This window comes from Microcaecilia unicolor, chromosome 2 (assembly GCF_901765095.1).
Source record: "Microcaecilia unicolor chromosome 2, aMicUni1.1, whole genome shotgun sequence".
Lineage (NCBI taxonomy): Eukaryota > Metazoa > Chordata > Amphibia > Gymnophiona > Siphonopidae > Microcaecilia > Microcaecilia unicolor.
Window position 1 is genome coordinate 380,592,308 of NC_044032.1, and position 26,808 is coordinate 380,619,115.

Here is a 26,808-nt window from a genome sequence, read left to right on the forward strand (position 1 = left end):
TTCAGTGGCTCAAAAGGAGGTTTCATCAGCTGGGTGAGGACGACGTTGAGATCCCATGACACAGTAGGAGGCTTGATAGGGGGCTTTGACAAAAGCAAGCCTCTCATGAATCGAACGACTAAAGGCTCTCCAGAGATGGCTTTACCTTCCACACGATAATGGTAAGCACTAATCGCACTAAGGTGATTCCTTACTGAGTTGGTCTTGAGGCCAGACTCTGATAAGTGCAGAAGGTATTCAAGCAGGTTCTGTGCAGGGCAAGAACGAGGTTCTAGGGCCTTGCTCTCACACCAAACGACAAACCTCCTCCACTTGAAAAAGTAACTCTTTTTAGTGGAATCCTTCCTAGAGGCAAGCAAGACCCGGGAGACACCCTCAGACAGACCCAACGCAGCGAAGTCTACGCCCTCAACATCCAGGCCGTGAGAGCCAGGGATTGAAGGTTGGGGTGCAGCAACGCTCCGTCGTTCTGCGAAATGAGAGTCGGAAAACACTCCAATCTCCACGGTTCTTCGGAGGACAACTCCAGAAGAAGAGGGAACCAGATCTGACGGGGCCAAAAGGGCGCTATCAGAATCATGGTGCCGCGGTCTTGCTTGAGCTTCAGTAAGGTCTTCCCCACCAAAGGTATGGGAGGATAAGCATACAGGAGGCCGGTCCCCCAATGAAGGAGAAAGGCATCTGACGCTAGCCTGCCGTGTGTCTGAAGTCTGGAACAGAACAGAGGCAGCTTGTGGTTGGTCCGAGAGGCGAAAAGATCCACCGAGGGGGTGCCCCACTCTCGGAAGATCTTGCGTACCACTCTGGAATGGAGCGACCACTCGTGCGGTTGCATGACTCTGCTCAGTCTGTCGGCCAGACTGTTGTTTACGCCTGCCAGGTACGTGGCTTGGAGAAGCATGCCGAACCGACACGCCCAACGCCACATACCGACGGCTTCCTGACACAGGGGGCGAGATCCGGTGCCCCCCTGCTTGTTGACGTAATACATTGCAACCTGATTGTCTGTCCGAATTTGGATAATTTGGCAGGACAGCCGATCTCTGAAAGCCTTCAGTGCGTTCCAGATCGCTCGGAGCTCCAGGAGGTTGATCTGCAGATCCTTTTCCTGGAGGGACCACAGACCCTGGGTGTGAAGCCCATCGACATGGGCTCCCCACCCCAGGCGAGATGCATCCGTCGTCAGCACTTTCGTGGGCTGCGGAATTTGGAATGGACGTCCCAGGGTCAAATTGGTCCGTATGGTCCACCAGAGCAGTGAAGTGCGGCAACTGGTGGAGAGGCGGATGACATCCTCTAGATTCCCGGTGGCTTGGAACCACTGGGAAGCTAGGGTCCATTGAGCAGATCTCATGTGAAGACGAGCCATGGGAGACACATGAACTGTGGAGGCCATATGACCCAGAAGTCTCAACATCTGCCGAGCTGTGATCTGCTGAGACGCTCTGGTCTGCGAAGCCAGGGCCAAGAGATTGGTGGCCCTCGCTTCGGGAAGGTAGGCCTGAGCCGTCTGGGAATTCAGCAGCGCTCCTATGAATTCCAGAGACTGAGTTGGCTGGAGATGGGACTTTGGGTAATTTATCACAAACCCCAGCAGCTCCAGAAGCTGAATAGTGCACTGCATGGACCGGAGGGCTCCTGCCTCCGAGGTGTTCTTGACCAGCCAATCGTCGAGATATGGGAACACGTGCACTCCCAGCTTGCGTAGGTAGGCCGCTACCACCACGAGGCACTTTGTAAACACTCGTGGGGCAGAGGCGAGCCCAAAGGGCAGCACACAATACTGAAAGTGCCGTGCGCCCAGGCGGAATCTGAGATACTGTCTGTGAGCTGACAGTATCGGGATGTGAGTGTATGCGTCCTTTAAATCCAGGGAACATAGCCAATCGTTTTTCTGAATCATTGGCAGAAGGGTGCCCAAGGAAAGCATCCTGAACTTTTCTTTGACCAGGAATTTGTTCAGGCCTCTCAGGTCTAGGATGGGACGCATCCCCCCTGTTTTCTTTTCCACAAGGAAGTACCTGGAATAGAATCCCTGCCCTTCCTGCCCGGGTGGTACGGGCTCGACCGCATTGGCGCTGAGAAGGGCGGAGAGTTCCTCTGCAAGTACCTGCTTGTGATGGGAGCTGAAAGACTGAGCTCCCGGAGGACAATTTGGAGGCAGGGAGGCCAAATTCAGGGCGTATCCGCACCGCACTATTTGGAGAACCCACTGGTCGGAGGTTATGAGAGGCCACCTTTGGTGAAAAAATTTTAACCTCCCTCCGACCGGCAGATCGTCCGGTACGGACACTTGTAGGGCGGCTATGTTCCCGTGGATCCAGTCAAAAGCCCGTCCCCGGCTTTTGCTGTGGAGGCGCAGGGGGCTGCTTAGGCGCACGCTGTTGACGAGAACGAGCGCGCTGGGGCTGTCCCTGTGCCTGACGAGGCCTTCGGGCCGGCTGGTTGTGCCTACGCTTCGCAAAAGAATAGGGTGCAGCCTGCCGAGCCCGGGAAAAACGCCCGCCCGCGGGGGCGGGTGCTGAAGGCGCCCGGTGGGAGAGCTTGTCGAGAGCGGTTTCCCGCTGATGCAGTTGGTCAACCATCTGCTCGACCTTCTCGCCAAAAATATTATCCCCCCGGCAAGGGACGTCAGCCAGTCTCTGCTGGGTGCGGTTGTCCAGGTCAGAGGCACGCAGCCATGAGAGCCTGCGCATCACTATACCTTGGGCCGCAGCACGAGATGCCACGTCACAGGTGTCAAAAATCCCCCTGGACAGGAACTTTCTGCACGCCTTCAGCTGCCTGACCACCTCCTGATAAGGCCTGGACTGCTCCGGCGGGAGCTTATCGACCAGGTCCGCCAGCTGTTGCACATTGGTCCGCATGTGGATGCTCATATAGAGCAGGTAAGATTGGATGCGGGTCACGAGCATGGAGGATTGGTAGGCCTTCCTCCCAAATGAGTCCAGAGTGCGAGACTCCCGCCCCGGGGGCGCCGAGGCGGTATCCCTCGAACTCCGTGCCCTCTTGAGAGCAGAATCCACGACCGCTGAGTCATGGGGCAACTGGGGCCGCATGAGCTCCGGGTCAGAGTGGATCCTGTACTGGGACTCTGCTTTCTTGGGAATGGTGGGGTTAGTTAGTGGTCGCACCCAGTTCCGAAGCAGCGTCTCCTTCAGGACATTGTGCAGCGGTACCGTGGAGGACTCTCTAGGTGGTGATGGATAGTCGAGGACCTCGAGCATCTCGGCCCTCGGCTCTTCCACAGAGACCACGGGAAAGGGAATGCTTATAGACATATCCCGCACAAAGGAGGCAAAGGAGAGACTCTCAGGAGGTGAGAGCTTCCTCTCCGGTGACAGCGTGGGGTCCGAGGGAAGGCCCGTAGACTCCTCTGAGGAGAAATATCTCGGGTCCTCCTCTTCCCCCCACGAGTCCTCATCCTCGGTATCGGACATTAGCTCATGTAGCTGAGTCCGGTACCGGGCCCGGCTCGACGTCGAGGCACCAAGGTCTCGGTGTCGTCGAGCGGTGGACTCCCGCGCCGGCGGGGACGGAGCTCCCTCCATCGACGTCGACGGGGACTCCACCTGCGTGGCGGTCGAGACCGGCACCGCAAGCGGCGGCGGTGTCGACAGCCCCGGCGCCGGGCTAGAGCTCGCCGGCGCCACAGTCATCGGCGCCGGGGGCGCAAGCACCCCCGACGCCGGCACAGCCTGGCGCATCAGCCCTTCCAGGATCCCCGGAAGGATGGCTCTGAGGCACTCGTCCAGGCCCGCTGCCGGGAAAGGCGGTGGGGCCGGTAAGGGTGTCGGTGCCAGAAGCTGCTGGGGGCCAGGAGACGGCACCGAGGTGCCGGAACCCCGACGCGTCGGTACCTCCACCACCGACGGAGATCTCTCCTCTCTGCGATGACGCTTCGGCGTCGACTCCTCTTCAGGGTGCACCGAGGGCTCCCGGTGACGGCGCTTCTTATCTTTTTTCCGGTGCACGTCACCGGTGCCGGAGGGCATGGAGGAGGAGGAGGTCGATCCCCCTCGGTCTCGAGGTACCGGGTCCGACAGGGTTCGGTCCCGTGGCTCACGAGTTGAGGGAGTGACCGGGGCCGACTGCCCACGCGGCCTCTCAACCCCACTCTCACCGGCGGACCGGCGGGCCAACGGGACCTGTTCTCCTGGGGTCGCTGCCATCGGTGCCGATGTCTCGGGCATCGATACCGGTACCGAAGAACCGGCCTTCGATACCGATGCTGTCGAGGTCGACGTCGAGGGGCCGGCGCAAGTTCCAAAAAGACGGTCCCGCAGAACTTGCCTCGCAACCTGAGTCCGTTTCCGGAGACCGAGACACAAAGCGCACGACTTGAGATTGTGCTCCGGCCCGAGGCACTGGAGGCACCAAGCGTGGGTGTCGGTCTGCGAGATCGGCCGGCCGCAGCGACCACACTTTTTAAATCCACTCGGGACCTTCGAGGACATCGACGGAAAAATCGCGTCGGCGAAGTCAAAGTCGGCAATGGTGGCTAAAATCACACCACGAAAAAATCAACCGACCGAGCGGCCACTAGGCCGCAACGTGGCGTCCCCGCTAGAAAGCGAGGGAAAAGGGGGAGCGCGTGCTCCACACGCGCAAAAAGAAATTTCTTTTTTTTTTTTTTTTTTTTTAAAACAATACAAACAAAAAACAGAGGGAACCGAACGGTCCAAGCGACGATCCGCGTAAACGCGGTCGAAAATCCGGCGGCTGAACAGAGAGAGAGGCAAACGCACCACTCTCTCAGTCGCGGGAAAAAAGTAACTGGCGGGAGCGGTCGCGCACGGGCGGGAAGGCGGCCGCGCATGCGCGGTGGGCGTGGCCTGCGTGCCGACCGTCCCGCGAAGCTTCTTCCGGTTGGTGGGGGCTGCCGCGGACGTCAACCCCAGTCGTGAGAACAAGCAGCCTGCTTGTCCTCGGAGAAAATAAGCTCCCCATCCGAAGAGTCTGGCATCGGAGGACAGAACACAACAACTGGGAGTCTGTAAGGGCAACCCCGCCTGAGTATGCGCAGGGAGAAGCCATCAAGTGATATGCCGTCTGGCTCGAGGCATCCACAGCACCAGCTGGTCTTAAGTCCACGAGACCGGAGACCACCGGCTCAACAGGGACAACTGTAGAAGCCACATATGGAACTTCGCCCAAGATAGAACATCCAAAGTTCCCGCAATAGAAAAAACCTGAGCAAAATTCCCTGCCCGCGGGCAGGGAAGCCTGAGAATTTGCTGATTCAGCTTAAGCTGACGATGCTGAGGCAGGAAAACCTTCCCTGCCTGGGTACTGAAGCATACTCCCAGAAACTCCAGGGTCTGGGTGGAGGTGAGATTACTCTTGCTGTAATTCACCACTCAACTCAGCGCAGAAAGAAGAGACAGTACTGCCTGTGTACTGTGAATGCTCTCTTGATAAGAAGGCGCCCAAATCAGCCAATTGTCCAGGTAAAGATGTACCTGGATCCCTTGCCGGTGAAGAAAGGCTGCCACCACCACCATAGCTTTTGAAAATGTTCGAGGTGCAGTGAAGAGGCCAAAAGGAATAGCCTTGAATTGAAAATGATCTCCCAGGATTGCAAACCAGCGAAATTTCCTGTGAGGTCAAATTTGAATATGAAAATAAGCCCCCTTGAAGTCCAATGAGGTGAGAAACTCACCTGGCTGGACTGAGGCTATGGTAGAACAAAAAGTCTCCAGGCAGAAATGCAGCACTCTTAGAGACTTGTTCACGCCTCTGAGATCCAGAACCGGGCGAAAAGTGTCTTCTTTCTTTGGTACAACAAACTAGGTGGAATATTAACCCATGCCCCTCTCTGCCAGAGGAACAGGCTGAATGACCCCCAGTCACCTTAAAGAGGCTAAGGTGGTTAGCACTGCCCAACTCATTGCAGAGCTGTCACAAGGGGACAGCATGAAAAGATCTGAGAGTGGCTTTGAAAATTCAAGCTTGTAGCCATGGAGAATGATATCAAGGACCCATTGGTGTGCAGTAATGGTGGTCCACTCCTTCTGAAAGCAGGAAAGATTATTATTATTAACATTTGTATAGCGCTACCAAACGCACGCAGCGCTAAACACCTGACACAGAGAGACAATCCCTGCTCGATAGAGCTGAAAGATGCCCACTTATGTCTCCGTACAAGGAGTGAACCTCGACTCTGTCATTATGAGAGCTGGAAAGAGGGAGAGGTTCTTGAGGAAGTGGAAAAGGGCTTCTTACCTCCTAAAAAGGAAGACTGACTCTGAGGAAAGCAAGGTTTTTGAGCGGAAGCACTAGTCTTTTCCGGTCTGTAAATCCGTACTTCTCGAAAACAAGACTTGGCCGCCCAGAGACAAGGCTTAGCCTTGTCCTCAGGTAGCCGCTGGATTTGGATGCCACATCAGCGGCCCAATGCTTCAACCATAGACAACGTCACGCCAAAACAGCCAAGGCCATATGCTTAGCTGACACTTGGAGAATATCATAAAGAGCATCTGACAAAGACAACCCAGTCTCTAGGGTAGAGAGAAAGTGTGGAGGTGAGTCCAAAATGGACAATTGTTGAATCCACGATAAAGAAGCCCTGGCAACAAACTAAGAAGAAATTGCTGCCTGACAATTTAACAGAGCTCACTGAAAGGCAAGCTTTAAGGAAGCCTCAAGCTTGCGGTCATGCATATCCTTTAATGCAGTGCCGCCTTCAGGGATAGTGGTACGTTTAGTAACCGCCGTAATAAGGGCATCCACCTTAGGCACAGCAAACTGCTCTAAATCAGATGGCAGAAGGGGATATAATCTGGATATAGCGTGAGCCACCCAGAGGTTAGAATCAGGAGTCTCCCACTGAGCTGCAATAAGCTCCTGCATAGCCTCATGAATACAGAAAGATACAGGAGGTCTCTTAATGTCTGAGATAATAGATGGAGCAGGACCAGAGGACTGAGAAGCAGGGGAAGAAATGTTTAAAGACGCCATAGATTTTGTGATCAACATAGGCAACTCCGCTCTCAAAAACAGCCTAGCTACAATAGGATTATCACCACCGTCTGCCTCTGAAATGTCCAAGTCAGGGTCATCAGCAGAACTAGGACACTCAGAGTACACAGATAAAATCTCCTCTGAGTCCCAACGAGGAACATTCTCCAAATCCTGCAAAACAGAAATTTTTCATTCCTTAGGAAGCTGCTCCTCAAAAGCAACGTGAGGGCAAGAAGGAAGGCAGTTTGAGCTAACTTTAATAAAAGGGCCTGATGTAATAAAAGAACAAATTCAGGCGAAAACGGCAGGGCAGAGACTTCTACCCCTGCAAAACCAACATCCCGAGACACTGTAGCGGAACCTGCTGAAAAAATGACTGCTTAGGCTTTGCAGAGCGCAGGAGCCGTTGGAGTTGATCCCAGCAAAACCGCCATCGGAGCAAGGCCAAAGTAGGGAAAAGTAGCATGTCCACAGAAGTAAAGCAAAGCATGTAGGAATTGGCAGCCGAGCTTACCCCCGAAGAGCAAACAAGACTTAATAGGCTCAGAAATAGAGAATAATAAATATACTCACAGAAAACAGCCAGTATTGTGACCTCTAGGCACTGAAGCCCCACAATCTACCCACAGCACAAGCGCTCTCTTTTAAAGGCAGGGAAAAAAGAGAAGGGAAGACTGAGATTCTACTCAACAGGGGAGCCGGGAAGGAGCTAGACCACTAAGTTTACACCTGAGGCACAGGATATTCTCAATCCTAAACTCAACTGGACCTGCAAGCAGGACAGGAGGCCACACAGAAGTCACCACAGAGCACAGGAGCTGTTATCCTACCTGCTGGAGATACAGAATACTTGGTTGGTTGTTAAGCGCAGGACTTTGAGACACAACTCAGAGTTCTCTATCTCCACCTGCTGGCGAACGGTCACAACTCATTTGTCTGGACTGATCCTTTGACATAACGGAATATATAATTACATAGAATTATAAACATACATACCCATGTGTAACGACAAGAGCATGTGTACTTTCACATGATCGATCCCCTTCGTAGGCTTTGTTGGGTGCAGCATTTAGAAGGGGTAAGCGGAGTCGCAAGGTATGAGCATATCTGCATAGAGTACACACACATCCTTGACCCACTTCAGGGCAAGTATAACACTGGGTGCCACTGAGAATAATTATGGCAGGATTTCAAGTGGGAGTGCCCACAGGTAAGGAGGGAGATCCCAAGTTGCCCTTTCCCGATCCCCTGCATCCCAAATAGACAGCCATACACTCCCTCACCTTGTGGCTGAATCTTAACAGCAGAAAACCAAATTTCCACTGCAGAGCTCAGCAGGTGACCTGTGCACCCACCTCCTTTGCTCAAATAGACTTCCTGTTGCCATTTAAAAATCATTTGCAGAGCGACAGGAGCGTCTTTTCATTGCCGCCACTCTGCCTATGCTCTATTGGATCTGGCTGCTTACACAGCATCAAACTTCAAGTCAAAGATTACTTCCTGCTTTGCGAAATTTAAACTTCCAGTAAACACAGCACTTTGATACGTAACTTACAGTATTCTTTAAGTTATGCATTCAATGGCGCCCCATCCATGTTTACACCCCTTGCACTAACTGTACACACTAAGGGGCCCTTTTACAGAGCGGTGGTAAGCCCAACATGGGCTTACCACTTGCGCTTCCCGGACTACTGCCGGTCCAAAGCAGCCGCCAGTAGTCCCACCCCAAGCGCGTGCCATTTCTGGGGGAAAAAGCCCAGGAAATGGCTTATGCGGCGATAATCAGATGGTAATCGGGCATTGGCGCATGCTGCCCGGTTTTCGTGGAAGCCCTTATCACCACCTCAATGTGTGGCAGTAAGGGCTCCCCACCACATGGCCATGCAGTAAGTTCTCTTACCGCATGGCTATGTGTGTCTGGGGGCTGTTTTACCCGCTGCGATAAAAAGGGCCCTGACGCACAGCTAAAAAGGGCCCTGGTGTGGTAAGAACGGCCCCTGTCGTTAGCGCAGGGCCCTTTATCCCACAGCTTAGTAAAAAGACCCCTAAGTGACTTGTGAAAGTCAACTATAGAATAGTGCTTTAGCACTTATGTTTATGTAACTATGCATTATACACACAAATGCCAGTATACTATTAACATCTACGCACAAATAGCACCTAACTTTAGGCATATGTTACTGAATTAGGGGCTATATGATTTACATAAAACTAACTAATGGCAATGATTAATACAAGCCTTACCACTGGCAAAGTCCCTTCTCTTTGGAAGTGTGCCACTATTAAATCCATTCTAAAAAAAAAAAAATCTAGCTGCTGATTCTTCCTTGCCAGGAAATTACAGACCTACTTCCAATTTGCAGTTTCTGGCAAAAGTCCTGGAGCAAAATGTGTTCACTCAACTGGCGCAACATGCTGACTCTTCCCCCTTGCTTCACCCATTCCAATCAGGATTTAGAGTTGGCCACTGAGACAATTTTTACTTCACTTTTAAATGATATTCATTCAGCTTTTGATAGGGGTCACGTAGTTCTTATTTCTCTAGTTTTGACTGTAGTCTTTGATTTTGGTGAATCACTCTCTCTTATCTCAAAGCTTGTCTCTTCTGGAATCTCTGGTTTAGTTCTTAAATGGTTCTCCAAGAGGTTGCAAAGTCAGGTTAATTTACATACCTCTACTTCAGATTTATATTTGCTTCATTGCAGGGTTCCACAGGGTTCTGTTTTACCGTTTGTTATTCAATCTGTATATCAGTCTTTTAGCCACGCTCATTCAGAATATTAAAGCCTATATTTACACAAACGATATTCTTGTGGTTTCAGAACAGGACCCTCTTAATCGTTTGCACAATCTGCAGTCATGTTTAGATTTGGTAGCCACCTAGTTAGCAGATTATCCCCTCATTTATTTTATTTTTGTTACATTTGTACCCCGCGCTTTCCCACTCATGGCAGGCTCAATGCGGCTTACATGGGGCAACGGAGGGTTAAGAATCTTAAATGTGGTAAAAGTAGTAGCAATTTGAATCACAGGCCATTCAATTTCACCCACTATTGTGTGTTATTTTGGGGTCTCCTATAACATTAATGAATTCCTTTAGATATCTTGGAGTAATTCTTGATACACTATTAACATTTGAGCCTCATATTAGCAGAGTCACTACATCATGTTTTAGGTCTCTTTGCATCCATATCTTGATGAAAAATCATATGCAACTCTACTGTATTTGTTAATAGCATCCAAATTGGACTACTGTAATGTGGTTTATGTGTGTCTTTCTTTACATTCTTTACGAAAGCTTCAGAAGGTTCAAAATACAGCAATACAGTTACTTACTCGTGCACATAAATATCATGTTACTCTCTTCTTAATCAACACTATTGGTTACCAATTCTCTATCGTATTAAGCATAAGATCTTGACTCTTGCACATAAAGTTCTGCATACAGGCATTCCTTCCTATCTTGCTTCTTTTATCATACCCTATGTCCCTGCCCGTACATTACGGTCCTTAGTTGCCCATCATTTGGCAACCCCAGCTGTTCAATGTACCATGCTGCAATCAACCCGTCACTCTGCTTTCTTTTCCATTGGAATTCCATGCGAAATCTGGTCAGAACAATCTTATAGTAAATTTAGGGCAACAGTGAAAGCCTATTTTTTTTTACACAGGTGTTTTCCGAGGGGGCCGGGACCTGGCGAGATTAGCAGACTGCTTATTGTTATTTAGTGTCTGGCTTTTTTTTTTTGTCCTTTCTTTCCTATCAATTGTAGTTCCTTTCCTGTTCTTACTTTTGCTTTTAAGAATTTATTTTTTTTTTAATTTTTGTTACATTTGTACCCCGCGCTTTCCCACTCATGGCAGGCTCAATGCGGCTTACATATTGTATACAGGTATTTATTTGTACCTGGGGCAATGGAGGGTTAAGTGACTTGCCCAGAGTCACAAGGAGCTGCCTGTGCCTGAAGTGGGAATCGAACTCAGTTCCCCAGGACCAAAGTCCATCACCCTAACCACTAGGCCACTCCTCCACTTCGATTTTACTTTAAAAGGCAGTATATCAAGTTTTTAATAAATATGAACAAACTTTGGTGGGGGAGTTATGTTTATAGAAGAGCTTTATTAAATCAAAAAGGCAAGTTAACAGTGGCAATATTATAAGATACAGAGAACTTCAGGTCAAAGAAGAACAAGCCCAGTATTCTATCTTTTCTTCCTAATGGAAGAAAATTTTACCCCTGATTTTATCAACTCAGTAGAGATCCCTGGGGCACTTCACGCGGAGGATAATAAAGTTACCATTGAGAAAATGGCGAGTAGGGCTATCTTTTAGCCAGTTCTCAATCCAGTATTAGGACACTGCCACCTATACTTTGACTTTTTAATTTCCTCAGGAGTCTATCACGAGCAAATTTGTCATATGCTTTCTAAAAATCCAGATATACTATATCAACAAATTCACTTACCCATGTTTATTCACACCTTCAAAAAAATTTAGCACATTGAGGAGGTGAGATTTCCCTTGCTTAAATGCGTGTTGGCTTTGTCCCATTAAAACATGTCTATAATTTCTCAGATCACTTTTTAAAAGCTGGCATTATAGTGGCTACCCTCTAGCCTTCAGGTACCATAGAACAAAGGCAAAAGGATATAATACCACCCTGGAAAGTACGAACTACCACTTCTTCGCAAAGCCTCTGCTCGTCTTGCTTCATCCAAATGCAGAAAGAGCTATCTCAATTCAAAAATTGTACCGCTCTACACTGCATTCTATGTAGACAGAATTCAGTTAGATACACCTCATTTTTATGCCATCTTCAACTGGATTTGCTGCAACACAACCAGGAGAGTAGATTATTTGGATACTTTGTGCAAGTCCCTCTTCAGCAGACAGAGCACAAATAATTTGTTTTTATGAATATGACATTTTGCTTCACTATTAAGACCTGGCATTTTATGGAAGGGCACTCTATTATACTCTTTTTGCTTATTGCTTCACATCTCTCTATATAAAACGCACCTCCAACGTTCTATGAAGCCTCTTTTAGCCAAAAGTGAAGGGGGTGAGATCGCATTGTGTCTGCCCCGCCCACGCGTCAAACGTGATGACGTCGAGGGCGGAGCAATGACACTCAACCAATCGCATCGCTCGGCAGCGAAGCGTCAGGGAAGGAGGCGGCGCTCTCGACGTCTAGCCTTCCCTTCGCTGTGTTCCGCCTTCTTCTGACGTCAAGGAAAGGGGAATTGCTGGATAGGGATGAATGGAGGGGACAGATGGGCATGGATGGATATGGATTGCAGGGCAGGCCTCAGGCAAAGAGGGGAAATGCTGGAAAGGGATGAATGGAGGGGGCAGGGGACAGAGGAGCATGGATGGCCACACACACACACTCTCTATCACACTGTGTCTCACATGCACACACTCTCATTCTCACACTCACACCCACACTCACTCTCTCTCACACACTCACACTTTCACTCTGACTCTCAAACAGTCACTCTCACATACACTCTCCCAAACATACACACTCCGAGGAAAACCTTGCTAGCGCCCGTTTCATTTGTCTCAGAAACGGGCCTTTTTTACTAGTAATTACTAAAAAAAAAAAAAAAAAAAAAAAAAAGAGAGAGAGAGATACTCTAGTGTAGAGGCAAAGCAACAATTTATGAACAGCAGTGGTCCCACCCTCAACAAATGAAGGGTTAAAGGTAATACAAATTATGAATATATAAAGGATATGTGAAAGTATACTATTTCTTTAAAATAATTAATAAGACAGATCATAACATACAAATCTTAACACTCATATTTCAGTACACCCCTGCAAAGAAGTACTACAAAAATATCAAAACATACACTAAACCAAGCCTCAACACATTTTTATTAAAAACTAGGAGACTGTAGCTGAGATCTCTCTCGATTCTCCTTCTCCACCCTCCCAACACTGTCCATGGTGAATGGGATTTTTTTTTTGGGGGGGGGGGGGGGGGGGAATCCCCTCCCAGATCAGAAGTAGCTCTTTTAGAAGCTGATTTACTAGGGCAAACTTAGAGGCAGATGCATCAAGCAAACATTAAAAAATCTAAATCGTTAAAGTCCCTAACAATTTTTAAAAAACGAAGAATGCACCAAAAAAACAAGTCACACATGCTCGGATCGGTATTGAAAAGTACAATGTATCAAAGAATCGTAATCCACGTCGGTAACCGGCCCCTAAAGCATGCGCAGAGCAGCCAAGCGTTATGTTAGCTGCTCTGCGCATGCCACAAACAGTCAAACACAAGCATGTGGCTCCCAAATCAAAACAAAAATAAAAAAAGGGTCGGGAGGGGGCAAAGGCGCTCGTGAGGAGCGTCCTGTATGGCCGTCCTTGCCCCCCCCCCCCCGCCCGAGGTCGCCGTTCCCCCCCCCCCCCGCTTCCCCCTGCATTATAAATTAAAAAGCAAAACATATCTTTAGCAACCCCGGCCCCCCTCCCTCCCTTCCTCACTACTTTGTCTCCCCTCAGCTTCGCCTCCCGACATCCTCCGCCCTGACGTCAGATGGGGGCGGGCCCAGGAGGAGAGAGACGCGCGACCGAAGCTGGGCGAAGACAGGCATCAGCTTTTCTTCTTGCCCGTGCAGCGCCTTCGGACAGAGGAGAGAGGCGCTGCACGAGCCCGGTAAGAGGGAGGGGGGCCCGGTGGAGGGGGGGAATGGCGGCGACCCCAAGAGGGGGCAGGGCACAGGGCGGAGGATGTCGGGAGGCGGAGCTGAGGGGAGACAGAGTAGTGAGGAAGGGAGGGGGGCCGGGGCTGCTAAAGGTATGTTTTGCTTCTTAATTTATAATGCAGGGGGAAGCGGGGGGGGGAGGAAACAGCGACCTCGGGCGGGGGGTTGCCCCCTCCCGATTCTTTTTTTGATTTTTGTTGGGTAAGGCTCGAACATGCTCTGGATACGCAAACACTACATTGATGTGGTTTCTGACACGTTTTCTTTAAGCTTAAACAAAGCTCTTTTGGACATATGTAATGCTACGTCCTTTTGACCAATCACAGCGCTTTTAGCTCTGCTAATGCGCTGGGATTGGCTCACAGTTTGTTTGTTCACTTTACGATTTTTCCTGGCACAGAGCTGTCCTAACAAGAGGTACAGACCTCTCGTTAGATTTCCTGCCTTTTTCCTGCATAAAGGCAATCGGAAAAGCTTAGTGCATCTCGTTTCAATGGGGTTTGTACACAAATTGCTCATCTGCATTCCATTTTCGTTAGCTGCTAGCTTCCTCGGTAAAGGCCCTTTGATGCATGCAACGGATCAAAATTTCCTCGTTGGAGGGTCGTTAAAGGCTCATTAAGGTTTAGTGCATCTGCCTCTTAATCAATTCCTTAAGATGCCTCTGCAAATCACTGGCAGAACCCAGTGGTCTCTCTTCCCAAAGCAGGGTGTTAACTATGTGACAGCATTGTCTTTTTGTTTCATATATCATCTTGGCCTGGGACCTCATCAATCTCTCTCATACTCCTCTCCCCAGCTGTCATCCAGTCTCTCTCACAAGTCATTCTTAGGCAAATAAGCATAGGACTCTACTACCTATTCCTTTATCTCATACTCACAGAGCTGCATCTCCCAGCTCTGCAAAGTAATCCCACGCTCTATATTGAGCCATGCAGTGCAGGAAGTAAGTCTCACGGTTTGAAGTTTATAGAGAGCCGAATCAAGATGCAGAGTTGGGAGATGCAGTCTGAGGCAGTTCTGAAAAGAAAGGGGGAGAAGAGAAAAAAAATTATTTGGAGGGTATGAATCCCAGGCACCAGAGTGCAATTTCTAGGTGCCTTGAAGACGTGGCGCCCGCGATTTGCTGAGCCCTGCACTAAACAAATAATTTATCACAGCATAGCATAATGCCAACATTTGTTATGGGAGTAATGGGAGTAACTAGGGAGGTAAGGTAAAATTATGTATAATCATACCTGATAATTTTCTTTCCATTAATCATAGCTGATCAATCCATAGACTGGTGGGTTGTGTCCATCTACCAGCAGGTGGAGATAGAGAGCAAACTTTTGCCTCCCTATATGTGGTCATGTGCTGCCGGAAACTCCTCAGTATGTCGATATCAAAGCTCCATCCGCAGGACTCAGCACTTAGAGAATTACACCCACGAAGGGACACTCTGCCCAGCTCACCACCGCCGAAACGGGGGAGGGGAATTAACCCAGCTCATCCCCACACAAGTGGGGGAGGGGAATCCGTCCAGCTCATCCCCGCGGAGCAGGGGAGGGACACCACTCCGCCAATGCGGGGGGATCTGGCTTATCCTGCAACTGCGGGAGGAGCTGACTGACTCTAACACCGCCGAAGCGGGAGGGGTACAAAGCTGCCCTACAGCCGCACGAAGTGGGAGGGAGCGCCGGCAGAATTTATGTCCCAATCCAGCCCCGAAAAACGGAGGGGAGAGGAATGCAGCAGCTCACTGTAACACAAAATCGTCTCAACTCCTGAAGAATCCAATTGAAAAAACTTGAACACTAAGTCCTCCTGAACAGGAACTGAAGACTAAACTTGAACCTAAAATGCAACCAGAATAAAAACAGTACCGATATCTGGGAGGGGCTATGGATTGATCAGCTATGATTAATGGAAAGAAAATTATCAGGTATGATTATACATAATTTTACCTTCCATATCATCAAGCTGATCAATCCATAGACTGGTGGGATGTACCGAAGCAGTACTCACCCAGGGCGGGACATTGAAATCCCTGACCTCAACACTGAAGCTCCAAACCGGGCCTCCGCCCGTGCAGCCACAGTCAAACGGTAATGCTTGGAGAATGTATGAGCCGAAGCCCAAGTTGCCGCCTTGCATATCTCTTCCAAGGAGACGGATCCGGCCTCTGCCATCTAGGCCGCCTGAGCTCTCGTGGAGTGAGCCTTCAGCTGGATAGGCGGCACCTTCCCCGCGGCCACATAAGCCGCTGCAATGGCTTCCTTGACCCATCTTGCCACTGTAGGCTTAGCAGCCTGCAGACCCTTACGAGGACCTGCAAACAGGACAAACAGATGATCCGATTTCCGGAAATCATTGGTCACTTCCAAGTATCTGATGATGACTCGTCTCACATCCAGATATTTAAGAGCAGAGTACTCCTCTGGGTAGTCCTCCCTACGAAAGGAAGGGAGACAGAGCTGCTGATTCACATGGAAGCGAGAAACAATCTTGGGCAGGAAGGAAGGCACTGTGCGAATAGTCACTCCTGCCTCAGTGAACTGCAGAAAAGGCTCTCGACATGAGAGCGCCTGGAGCTCGGAAACTCTTCTGGCTGAAGTGATAGCCACCAAAAAGACTGCTTTCAACGTCAGGTCTTTCAGAGATGCCCTCGACAAGGGTTCAAAAGGCGGCTTCTGCAATGCTCTTAGTACCAGGTTGAGATTCCACGCAGGCACCACTGAGTGCAGAGGAGGGCGCAGGTGATTAACTCCCTTGAGAAAGCGCACCACATCTGGCTGCGAAGCCAGGGAAGCACCCTTCAGGCGGCCCCTGAAGCAAGCCAGAGCCGCTACCTGGACTTTAAGGGAACTGAGCGACAGGCCTTTCTCCAGACCTTCTTGCAGGAACGCCAACACTGAAGAAATTGGAGCAGTGAAGGGAGAAAGTGAGCCTGCTTCACACCACGCTGCAAAGATACGCCAAACCCTGGCGTAAGCAGTCGAAGTAGAGCGCTTCCTCGCTCTCAGCATAGTGGCGATGACCTTGTCTGAGAAGCCCTTCTTCCTCAGACGCTGCCGCTCAATAGCCAGGCCGTAAGACCAAAGGGGGAGGGATCCTCCATCACCACGGGACCCTGATGTAACAGGCCCTGCTCCACTGGCAGCCGCAGAGGATCGTCGACTGAGAGCCTGATCAAGTCCGCATACCAGGGACGCCTGGGCCAATCCGGACCCACCAGGATTACCCTGCCGGGATGCTTCGCCACCCGGTCTAGCACCCTGCCCAACATGGGCCAGGGCGGGAACACATAGAGAAGCTCTTGTGTCGGCCACTGTTGGAGAAGAGCATCTACTCCCAGGGATCGAGGGTCCCGTCCTCTGCTGAAAAAGCGCGGCACTTGGCAATTGGCCGATGACGCCATCAGATCTAGGCTCGGCTGGCCCCAGCGCTTCGTGATGTCCAAGAACGCCTGAGCAGATAGCTGCCACTCTCCGGGCTCCAAGGTATGGCGACTGAGAAAGTCCGCCTTGACATTCATGACTCCGGCAATGTGGGCCGCTGAAAGCTGCTCCAGGTTCGCTTCCGCCCACTGGCAAAGATTCATAGCCTCCTTGGCTAGAGGGGCGCTCTTGGTACCTCCCTGGCGGTTGACATAGGCCACAGCCGTGGCATTGTCCGACAGGACCCGTACAGGCTTCAACACCAGTACCGGGATGAACTCCAAAAGCGCCAACCGAATGGCTCTGAGTTCCAGGAGGTTGATAGACCACTTTGCCTCTGCAGGAGACCAGAGCCCCTGCGCTGTCCTTCCCAAGCAGTGGGCTCCCCAGCCCGACAACGAGGAGACCGTCGTGACGACAATCCACTCCGGGGTCACCAGAGGCATTCCCGCAGACAACTTGTCTGTCTGCATCCACCAGCTCAGCGCCTTGCGCACTGCTGGGTCCAAGGGAAGGCGCACAGCATAATCCTCCGACATCGGAGTCCAGCGCTGCAGCAAAGAGAGTTGAAGTGGTCTCATATGAGCCCTGGCCCAGGGCACAACTTCCATCGTGGCCGTCATAGAGCCCAACAGCTGCACATAGTCCCAAGCCCGAAGGGGAGAGGCTACTAGGAACTGGTCCACCTGAGCCTGAAGTTTGACAATCCGATTGTCTGGCAGGAACACTCTGCCCACTTGGGTGTCGAATCGAACTCCCAGGTACTCCAGGGACTGAGTCGGGCGCAGCTGGCTTTTCTCCCAGTTGATGATCCATCCCAGGGAGCTCAAAAGAGCAACTACCCGGTCCACAGCTTTGCCGCACTCTGCATAAGAGGGGGCTCGGATCAACCAGTCGTCCAGATAAGGATGGACTTGTACCCCTTCCTTTCGTAGGAAGGCCGCGATGACCACCATTACTTTGGAAAAGGTCCGCGGAGCAGTAGCCAACCCGAAAGGGAGGGCTCTGAACTGGAAGTGTCGTCCCAGGACTGCAAAACGCAGAAAGCGTTGATGAGGAGGCCAGATGGGAATATGCAGGTACGCTTCCTTGATGTCCAAGGATGCCAGGAACTCTCCTGCCTTCACTGCCGCTATAACAGAGCGGAGAGTCTCCATGCGAAAGTGCCGCACTTTCAAGGCCCGATTGACCCCTTTGAGGTCGAGGATAGGCCGGACAGAACCTCCTTTCTTTGGTACCACAAAGTAAATGGAGTAACGTCCCTTGCCAAGCTGACTTTCTGGCACCGGAACGACCGCGCCCAGGCGGATCAGATTGTCCAAGGTCTGCTGCACTGCCACAGCTTTGACCGGAGACTTGCAGGGAGAGAGTACAAACCCATCTTTTAAGGGTCGGCAGAACTCTAGTTTGTAGCCGTCTCTGATGACTTCCAGCACCCACGCGTCTGAAGTTATTGTGGTCCACTCGCCCAGAAACGAGGACAGCCGTCCTCCAATCTGCACTGGGGCGTGGACCAAGACCCCGTCATTGGGTACGAGACCCTGGGGGAGGACCGGAGGGAGCACCTCCGGGACGGCGGTCTCTGCGAAAGGAATGCTGCTTGGGGGAGAAATTCCTCTTGAAGGAAGAGGGGGCAGAGGAACCCGACTTGCCCGGGCGGTACCGACGGGCTTCCTGCAACCGTCCTCTGGAGGTACCGGGACGAGTACTAGCCCGAGCCCTGACCTCTGGTAATTTCTTGCCCTTAGACGTGCCGAGATCGGTCACGATTTTGTCCAGCTCGACCCCAAAGAGCAGCTTGCCTTTAAAAGGCAATCTAGCCAGGCGGGATTTAGAGGCGTGGTCAGCAGACCAATGTTTCAGCCAAAGCCACCGCCGCGCAGAGATTGTCTGAGCCATGCCTTTCGCTGAGGCCCTCAAGACATCATACAGCAAGTCTGCCAAATAGGCTAAGCCCGATTCCAGGGCCGGCCAATCAGCCCTCAAGGAATGATCCGAGGGGGAAGCCCGCTGCACCATAGTCAGGCACGCCCTGGCCACATAGGAGCCGCAAACTGAGGCCTGCAAACTTAAAGCAGCCGCCTCAAAGGACGACCTTAAGGCCGCCTCCAATCTTCTGTCTTGGGCGTCCTTTAGGGCCGTGCCACCTTCCACCGGCAACGCCGTTTTCTTAGTCACCGCAGTGATTAAAGAATCCACGGTAGGCCACAGATAGGCCTCACGTTCACTCACAGCCAAAGGATAGAGTCGGGACATAGCCCTAGCCACTTTAAGGCTCGCTTCTGGGACAACCCATTGAGCCGAAATTAAGGTGTGCATGGCATCATGCACGTGGAAGGTTCTAGGCGGGCGCTTCGTCCCCAGCATAATGGCAGAGCCAACAGGGGCTGAGGGAGAGACGTCCTCCGGAGAGGAAATCTTCACAGTGTCCATGGCCTGTAACAACAGGTTGGAAAAAATCCTCTGGGCTAAAAAGCCGCGCTGCAGAGGGGTCATCCGCTCCATCCGAGCGGGGATCCGTCTCCTCCAAGGAATCCGCAAAGGACCGTTGGGAGACCTCAGACACGCTGCCCTCATCTACATCGGAGGAGACAAATTCCTCCAAGGCCTGGGAATCAACCCGAGGACGTTTACCTCTGGGAACCTCAACCTCTTTACCAGACGAGGGAGCAGGGGCAGCGTTGTGCATGAGGAAGGCCTGATGCAGCAGCAAAACAAACTCGGGGGAGAAACCCCCCAAACTGTGCACTTCCGCAGCCTGGGCAACAGCCCTAGACGCACCCTCAACCGGCTCTCGCAATAGCGGGGGAGAGACATGCTGCGCATCCAAAATGGCGTCCGGCGCGAAACTCCGCGAAGGAGCCACGCGGGAAGAACGGCTCTTAACTTTAGCCGCTTCTGTGCCGTCGCCCAAATTAAGGGCGTTCATGGCATTGTCTCCAACCTCAAGGGCGGCCCAAGAAGAAGCCGTCCGAGCCGCGTGGCCGGCCAAGATGGCGGAGGCGAGGAGCGGGGGATGGGCGTTTATGGCGGGAAAAACCGCCACGCCGGAGGAAGGACCGGGACATTCATCGGTCACGAAACTGTCACCCAACAAGGGCGAATCAGGCTTTAAGACCCCCGCATCCCCTCTAGAAGCGCTCAAGCGACCCGGGGAGCGACCCTTTGCGCCCTCGCCCTCTGACGCCATATGCCACGAGGAGAAGAATCGGGGAACCCCCTGCCCGCTATAAAAAGGTAAAAATTACCTGCTGTCCGCTCCGAGTTGTAACGACCTGGTGTCCCAGTGAGTAGCTGCAATAGACGCTTAAATAAACGTCGAAATAAACGCCTTTAAGGACGTTCAAAATTTTTTTTTTTTTTTTTTTTAACGGAGCCAGCGGGAGGGGGGAGAAAAGGAGGGACCTGGCACCACCAGGTTTGCACTTGCTCAAAAGAGCCCTCAACCCCAGGCACTCAACAAAACCTAAAAATTAGGCTTGGAGGCCTAGCCAGAGCTGCTGCTGTGTGTGACCACCACCTGCTGAGGTAGAGAACATACTGAGGAGTTTCCGGCAGCACATGACCACATATAGGGAGGCAAAAGTTTGCTCTCTATCTCCACCTGCTGGTAGATGGACACAACCCACCAGTCTATGGATTGATCAGCTTGATGATATGGAATTAAATTTGCTGATGACACAAAGTTATTCAAAGTCGTTAACTCGTGACAGGATTGTGAACAATTACAGAAGGCCCTTACAAGACTGGGCGGCTAAATGGCAGATGACGTTTAATGTGAACAAGTGCAAGGTGATGCATGTGGGAAAAAAGAACCCAAATTATAGCTACGTCATGCAAGGTTCCTCGTTAGGAGTTAAGGACCAAGAAAGGGATCTGGGTGTCGTCGTTGATAATACACTGAAACCTTCTGCTCAGTGTGCTGCTGAGGCTAGGAAAGCGAATAGAATGTTGGGTATTATTAGGAAAGGTATGGAAAACAGATGTGAGGATGTTATAATGCCGTTGTATCGCTCCATGGTGCGACCGCACCTTGAGTATTGCGTTCAATTCTGGTCGCCGCATCTCAAGAAAGATATAGTAGAATTGGAAAAGGAGCAGCGAAGGGCGACTTCCCTATGAAGAAAGACTAAAAAGGCTAGGGCTTTTCAGCTTGGAGAAGAGACAGCTGAGGGGAGACATGATAGAGGTATATAAAATAATGAGTGGAGTGGATGTGAAGTGTCTGTTCAAGCTTTCCAAAAATACTAGGACTAGGGGGCATGCGATGAAACTACAGTGTAATAAATTTAAAACAAATCGGAGAAAAGTTTTCTTCACCCAGCGCATAATTAAACTCTGGAATTCGTTGCCGGAGAACGTGGTGAAGGCGGTTAGCTTAGCAGAGTTTAAAAAGGGGTTAGACGGTTTCCTAAAGATCAAGTCCATAAACCACTACTAAATGGACTTGGGAAAAATCCACTATTACGGGAATAACATGTATAGAATGTTTGTATGTTTGGGAAGCTTGCCAGGTGCCCTTGGCCTGGATTGGCCGCTGTCGTGGACAGGATGCTGGGCTCGATGGACCCCTGGTCTTTTCCCAGTGTGGCATTACTTATGTACTTATGTATAACAATGTAAAAGAGAAAAAATTGCTTCCTTAGAATCAGGTGTAGTTCTAGAAGACTGCAGACAGGCAAATGTGATTCTTCAACACATTAAAAAAAAAAGAAAAGGAGGTGACCTTTAACTATATGCCGGTTAGTCTCACCTCAGTGGTGAGTAAATTGCCCAAGTCATTGCCAAAAGAGTACAGTGCAGTTTCTGGAATTTAATGGATTACAGATACAAGACAGCATGGTTTTACAAGAGGCAAATCTTATCAGAGAAGCCTCATTGATTTTTTTGATTGGGTAATCGGAAAGTTGGATCAAGAGAAAATACAATATATGATGTGCTTACATTTTAGCAAATACTGACACTGTGCTGCATTGGCAAACAGTGGTATGGGCTCAAAAGTGACAAGACTGGGTGAAAAATTGGTTGACTGCTAAGTGGCAAAGGGTAATGGTAAATGGAATTCACACTAAGGATATGGGTGCCATCAGTGATGTGTCACAAAGAGTGGTCCTTGATCCAATTCTTTTCAATAACTTAAGTGACGCTGAAGAACTGTCCAGAAAAGTTTTCCTTTTTCCAGGTAACATCAAAACAAGCAACAGGGTAGACACTATGGAAAGTGTGGGAAACATGAAGGATCTAACGAAGCTTGAGAGCATTTTTCAAGCTGGTCCCAGAGCACCCTTAAACAGTCTGATCCCTTTACTAGATACCTATAATGAATCTGATAAGATAGATCTGCAAGCAATAGAGATGGTACAGCAGTGACAGTTTTAAGATTTAAAGGGCAATTCTGTAACTAGGTGCCTGAGGTTAGGTGCTCCTTTGCGCACATATATGCACAAAACACTTAAAGAACCATAGACACTATTCCATAAGGGTATACCCAAGTACTAAAGGCATATAGGCCCAGATGCCATTATAGAATAGGTAGTCCCCATGCAGTATCATCAGGGCACACATACAAGGAGGCACCCACTTATATAACTGCCACTTTAATGCTCAGAAACGTAGGGTCATGCATAGGAGCTGTAAAGCCCCAAGAGAGTAGTACAGTATAGGGATGAATTTCTTCTGTGCACAAGAGAGGAACAGGACATCAGGGTGACTGGACCTGGTGATCTTAACAAGGTTCACACAAGTTAGCAAGAAGGATGTTTGGGTGTATTAGGAGACAAATGATTAGCAGGGAAAAAAAAAAGGGAGGTGATTGTGCCTCCAAATAAGCCTCTGGTGAAACCTTATATAGTCTTCAGAATTACACAGAATAATCTAAATCTTCAAACATATAAACCAAATGAAGCTGGCCCAGAGTATAGCTACTAAAACTGATTAGTCAAAGCATAATGCATACAATGGGACAGACAAAGATCTAAACGTGCATACTCTAGAGAAGAGGTGGGGGGGAAAAAGACACAATAGACATTTAAATGCCTTCATGGTATAAATTGCTTTTGGCTTGCAGCCAAGGAGAAACAGGATGATATACATGTCCATGAAAAGCAGCAGATGAAAAATTGAAATTTAAAACTGTATAAGTGTGCTGAACCCCTGAAGCAGTGACAGCAAAACGGGGACTCCCTGTTGGGTTATGATTGGTGCTACTGTATGAGAGCGCAACACCACAGACATTGGAGTCAAGATAAGTAGTCGGCAGTATAAATATATTATAAGACTGCATAACAGTGTACTGGTTAGAGATTCTGTGATCTTTGGAATTAGGAATTAACCTATTATTTGATCACCTGTATAGCTTAATTTAAACACTGTGGAGTTTTTTTGAGCTAGATGATGTTGCGCTGGGCCCACGCCTTATAGTCTGATGATTTCAGTCTGGCTGGGTGGCGTTACTGAAGCTTTTTTCTCCACATATATTAACACTGATTAAAGTCAGTAGGGCGATGGTTTTATCCTACATCCACTGGTATACACAGCAGGTGTGAAGCTGCGTTTTCGATTTTCTAATTATCTATTTGAGAGCTTGAGTGTAGTTCAGAGTCATAAATTCATAGAAGTCAGGCCTTTATTTCAATGGCTTATAATTAACTTTATTTGATACACCACTCTTACTTTGAACAACAGAGCGGTGTACAATAAAACAAATTAAAACAGAGACACAGAAAAGAATACCAGCATCAATTAAAAAGACAGGCATAGAAAATACAAAGACAGCTAGATGGGGGAAAAAGGCCAAAAACCTAAAGACCTATATTAATATCAATGGAAAGCTGGTCCTGGAATGAGCGGTCATAGGTTAAAGGTGAAAAGGGGTAGAAGCAAATGTAATCTAAGGAAATCTCCCTTTAAAGACAAGGTAGTGGATTCGTAGGACAGCCTCCCCGGGGCAGGTGGTAGAAATGAGGACATTATTGGAATTCAAAGGAAGCATGGGACAAGCACCAAGGATCACTAAAGGTGAAGGGGGGATTTTATAGATTAGGTTGATGGTTTGGATGGGCAGACTGGATAGGCCGTGTGTCTACTGCTATCATCTTCCGTTTCAATAAATTTTCCCCAGCTCCTAAACATTTTGACCAACACCCATACACTAAAAAATAAAGTTAATTTGCTTGCACCAATAGCGATCTTTAAAATGTACCAGATATCCAGTAGCACTCTTATGAAGAATCAATGGTTTTTAAATTACATTATTTACCCTTGGGATTGAGAAAGGTTAATGATAGAGAAGGAGCTTGTGATTTAATTGCATCTCCAGATAGTTCGGATTTGACTTTTAGAATCTTCGACCTCTAAAAGAGCAACTCTGTTGGTGTCCTTCTGTAAAGAACATAAATTGCTTATTTTTAAGAGTTATTTTTCTAAAAAAACATGTGTTGTACTTTTTTCCCCGATGTAGCCAGACCTACTCAACTTCGACGGAAGGCTTTCCCTTAGATTAGACTAAATGTCTTGGCAGTGGGGGCTACTTTTTTCCTCAAATTTCCTGTTGTTTGGTCAAATCGGGAAGTAATTCTTATGTCTTCTTAGATCCAACTCAGTTGCAGAATTTTTTTGTTAGTGAAAGTGAAAACAAAATAATTGGTAGATTTTTAGTTTAGATAATTTGGGGGGGGGGGGGGGGGTTCTGCAGGTTTCAGGGTTTTTGATTTTGTCTGCCATTTGTAACTGATTGTTAGGTTGCTAATTTGTTTTGCTTTTGCCTCTAGTTATATAGTAGATGACGGCAGAAAAAGACCTGCATGGTCCATCCAGTCTGCCCATTAAGTGGACTTGTACACATTTAGTTGTTAGTTTGGTATAATTATTCCTTTGAGATTTTATTTCTTTCCCTATTTCTGTTTATTTTGTATATATAATTAAAAAATTTTCAATTAAAAAAATATTTACCACCCTTGGGGCCAGTGACGCTGCCCTGCCCAAAAAGTGACAAAGCAAATGATGCTGAGGAAAATGAGCTCCAGAGACAGCAACAGCAAGAAACCCATTAGCAGAACACAAGTCATCATTTAATATCACCAATGGCAGTCATTGAGGAAGGGAGGGAGGGAGAGTAAACCTTTTTGCAACTTAATATCTGGTGTCTATAGTAACATAGTATTCTACCTTCTTCCTGATTTACCAGTGGCATCTATTCAGGAATGAGCTTCTCTGCTATCATAAAGGCTGTGATTACTAATGCACATTATTAATTAGCATGCATTAACACTGTTAACATGTATTATTTTACCACAACCTAGTTACTAGTAACGTTCATTAGCCATGTTAAGAATGAACACTACTGGGTTTGCATTTATCTACAGCCTTAGGCTAGTAACAGAGGAGACTGTAGAAAACAGAAGATGAATGAAGGAAAAAAAATACTGGATCTTGTTGAAGAGGGCAAGAGAGGAAAAGTATACAAAGGTTACAGATGGAAGATAAGATTTTAGAGGTGTTGGACAGAGAAGGAAAAGAAAATCACACACACTTTAAAAAAGGAGGGGAGACATACTAGAATGGAATAAAGTACAATAAACACAAAAACCAGAAAAGGCCAGGACTTTCAAAAGAAAAAAAATGAATACAAATGGAATGAGCACAAAATGGGAAGGAGAAAAAAAAAATCTAAACAAATGTAAGACAAAATGTGCATGTAATCTATCTTAAATTTAACCCACTGCTATATAAAATTACCACCACAAAATATCCCTTGACCAAATTTATACAAGCAAAAGATGACAAAATGAACTTTAAAAAAATTCACCACATTAAACAAAGCAGAGATACATTCATACCTGGATACAGAACGCGAGTATAAGATTTTTGGATTTGCACTGGATCCAAATGGTAAAGAACTGGATTATGCTGCTCATATGCAACAATATAATCTTGGATTCAGAAGTGTTTCACAGTTGTGTGTCTAGTGTAACTGTCCTTTCACGGTCCGAGAAATCCTTCATCCAAGATAAGAATGTTCTGTAAGTAATAATATGCACAATTAAAATGTCTTCCTTTAACAACGCTGACCCTTGAAAAATGAAAAGATTCACATTATTATCCATATTCAAAGCTCTCTGTTTTGGTTTTGCTTTTGCTTTCACTTGCAGACTGAGTAAACAAGAATTTTCATTTTAGCCACAGTCATGGGAATTCTGGACTTGGTTTTTATTGTTTAGCTTACCCTATTTATAAAGCAATCAAGCAAAAATACTTACCTGTAGCAGGTATTTTCCGAGGACAGCAGGCTATTAATTCTCACATGTGGGTGACATCATCTACAGCACCCAGTGTGGAACACTGCCCAGAATAATTACAGCTTTAAGAGCTCACGGCAGTGCTCCCACCAAACATGCACGAGTGCCTTCCTGCCCGCTTTGTGAGTGCAGGGCCATCAGTACAGTAATACAGCTACATAAGACAATTCCAAGAGGTAGTGGAAGGGTGCATGAAAATTAATGGCCTGCTGTCCATGAAGAATATCTGTACAGGTAAGTATCTTTGCTTTCTCCGAGGACAAGCAGGCCATGTCATACTCACATGTTGGAATCCTTAGCTACCAGGCTCACCGAAAACAACATTAGGACAATAGGAACTCGCAACGGCAAGTTAAAAAATTCCATTAACCTGAAACTATATACATACTGGTTGTGAATGTGCAGCCTGGAACAGAAT

At 48.6% G+C, this 26,808-nt stretch overlaps 1 protein-coding gene across 2 annotated transcripts in view; it reads right to left on the reverse strand.

Annotated features, from left to right (window-relative positions):
- The window catches only part of UBA6 (ubiquitin like modifier activating enzyme 6), a 262,135-nt gene that overhangs the window by 216,293 nt on the left and 19,034 nt on the right, over positions 1-26,808 (reverse strand). For both annotated transcript variants that reach the window (XM_030190526.1, XM_030190525.1), the window contains one exon: positions 25,932-26,112. The gene's annotated coding sequence lies outside the window, so the exon portion shown is untranslated. The remainder of the gene's footprint in view (positions 1-25,931; positions 26,113-26,808) is intronic.